Consider the following 3,029-nt stretch of genomic DNA (forward strand, 5'->3'; position numbering starts at 1 on the left):
GTTGAACCTGGCCGATGTGAATCTGGCCTGCATGGAGCTGCCAGCGCACAAATAACGTGGGGAGAACAGTAAGATGGGGAAAAAATGCATGTCCCCTGAACACGTTCTCCTGTCATGACTTGGTCCTTCAGCAGAATCATCCCACCGAGCAGTAAAATTATTTTTAGAGCTTGTAAACAAGTAGACCTGTGACGATCCTTGCAGATGACCCGGCTCTGTCTCCTGCTCTGCACACAGGGTTGTGCTCTTTGAATATCGCAGGTATTTCTGGACGGGAGAGTCAAGGTAACATGAGGACTCGCCTGCATTTCCTAGCCGTGGATAGGTGATTGCCACCTTCTTCTCAGAAGATGCATCCAGCCCATGTGGGTGCAGAAATGCATCTTGACTTTTCAGCTTAAAGAGAAAATAACAAAACCGATGATTTGAAGACACATTACAAAGGAGATTTCCCTCATATCCAGCTCTAGGAACCTACAGGCATGGTTTGGTCCAGGGCGATGTGTTTGGCTCCTGGGGCAGGGCTGGGGACGGATGGAAAGAAGAGCTGGATGGAAAGATGAGTTTTTACTGCAGAAGCTCTCCTTGACTGCTTTCCTCTCTGAGCCAAATGAGGAACATGGCTGGTGTGTGCAGGATTAGGGACTTGGGACCACCTTGGAGTTGTTGGCAGGCTGGCAGCTTGGTGCCACTCTCAAGTGGGTTGTCACTGGGCACAAAGATCTCACGCTCTGGAAAGCCCCATCCCGAGCTTGAATTAATGGTGAAAAAAAAAACAATGACTTGGCTGATGGAGGACATCTCTGGTCACCTGGTGCCAAAGGGATTGCAGATGGTGGTGGTCTCTTTGTGGCCGGTGGTGGGAGGAAGCTGAAGATGAGGGGAAGAGAGAGACCTCGTGGTGTAGAGATGAAGCCATTTGCAATGGGCTCCTGCGAAGTCTGGGACCTCCATCCAAGCCTGTCTGAGAGGGGAATGTGGGCATGAAGATGTTCAGCACTGCATCAAAGCCTGTGTTCCTTGTGCAGATAAAGGGTCTTGCTCTAAGCACCTGTGGAAGTACGAGCTGTGAAGGAGAAGCAGGAGAAACGGGTAAAAAAACCATGCAGAATCTGGCCTTGGGGGTCTACAGAAGCTCCAGGAGCCCACCTCCCTGATGGACTGGTGACCCAGGGTTGTTTTGGCCATGGGAAGCAGCGCTGGTGAGCAGACACAGCTGCTCAGGGAGGATCCGGTGCTGCCCAACTTCTCCGCAAGGGTCCTGGAGAGCAGAAAGCTGAGCCCCACGGACAGAGCACAGCCAGACCCAGACCACTTCGTGCTGGATTTGGGGAGCAGGGGGAACAGGGAGCAACCTGTCTGGAGGTGAGATGTCTTCTCCTGGGGTGACTACTGACCGGTGGCTTTCTGACCCACGACATTTCGTTGCCAGCGGCTCCATGCTGCAGAGGCGAAAGGGCAGCCGAGGTGCGAGCGCTGCTCTCCGCTCTGTTGGGGTGGCCAGAGGAGGATTTGGGATGGTGGAGGGTTTGGGATCGTGGCTGGGGGCCTTGGTGGGGGGGTTCCTGGTCATTTAAGATGGCTGGAGGAATGTAAAGCAGCTGGTGGGGGGAGCGAGCTCGACCGCTTTGTCTCGCTGAAACCTGTGGGTACAGGGGGAGGACAGCTGCACCCCGCTATCCTGGGAAGGAATGAGCCCGTCCATGGCACTGGGAAGGGAACTGGGATTTACTGGGAAGGGAGTCAAGGCACTAGGGGACCTGGGTGGTGGAGCAGAGCCCTGGGAGGGGAGGCTGCAGCCTGGATTTCTTCTTTGCCCTGCTTGGAGCCTGGGATGCTCGGGGCTGTGCCAGGGCCGGCTTCGCCCTGGGATGGAGCAAATGTTTCTGCGTGGGCTCAGCCTCAGCGTGGGGCTTTAAACCTCGCCCGGGACGGGGGTGGGGGAGAGCTCAAGCCTCTCAGAGCCGAGTGTCCAGGTGGGACTGAACTGGGAGAGGGCGTGCAGGGCCTTTGGGGATGGGGAGGGGGTGACATTTCCCATCAGTGTCCTCCCAGCCCCCCACCCCCCTCCCTGGGGCCGCCCGGTCGAGCCCCGGCCAGGCTGCAGGGAGGCAAAGGGTTAAACCAGCGGCTTCCCCCCCACCCCCGCCCGCCCTCCCTCCGCCCAGGAATTTCCTAAAACACCCCCCCCCCAAAAAAAAAAAAAAAAGTGGGAAAATACTAATAATAAAAAAAAAAATTAAAAAACCAACAAACCACAACCACCCTACGGATCTCCCCCCCCGCCCCCCCCACCCCCCAATCTCCGCCTTTAATACCAACAAACAAACTCCTCGGCTCTCCCTAAAGGAGCCGCCTTTGATCGGAGCGAGGCGAGATCCACCGGGAACCGGCACCGGCATCCCCGGGCACCGGCACCGCGAAACCCCCGGGCACCGGCACCCCCGGGAACCAGCACCGCGAAACCCCCGGGAACCGGTACCTCCGGGAACCGGCATTCCCGGGAATCGGCATCGCGAAACCCCCGGGAACCGGCATCTCCGGGCACCGGCATCCTCGGGAACCGGTACCCCCGGGAACTGGCATCCTCGGGAACCGGCATCGCGACATCCCGGACACCGGTACCCCCCAGCACCGGCACCCCGCGGGCACCGGTACCCCAGCAACTGCGGGAACCGGCACCTCCACATCCCGGACACCGGTACCCCCGGACACAGACGCCCCCCGGCACCGGTACCTCAGCAACCCCGGGAACCAGCGTCTCGGCATCCCGGACACGGGTACCCCCAACACCGGCACCCCCCCCGGCACCGGTACCTCCCGGCATCGGCACCCCAGCAACTCCGGGAACCGGCACCTCGGCATCCCGGACACCGGTACCCCGGGTCAACGGCAGCGAGAGCGAAAACCCCCAGCACCGAAACCGCAACATCCCCGGACACCGCAGCGGAACCGGCAGCGGGACATCGGGCAGCGACACCCCCGGGCACCGGGACCGGAGCTCTCCGGTCGCCGCTCGCCGGGTTGCG

This window comes from Chlamydotis macqueenii, chromosome 1, assembly GCF_036417535.1.
Source record: "Chlamydotis macqueenii isolate bChlMac1 chromosome 1, bChlMac1.mat, whole genome shotgun sequence".
NCBI classification, from domain to species: Eukaryota; Metazoa; Chordata; class Aves; order Otidiformes; family Otididae; genus Chlamydotis; species Chlamydotis macqueenii.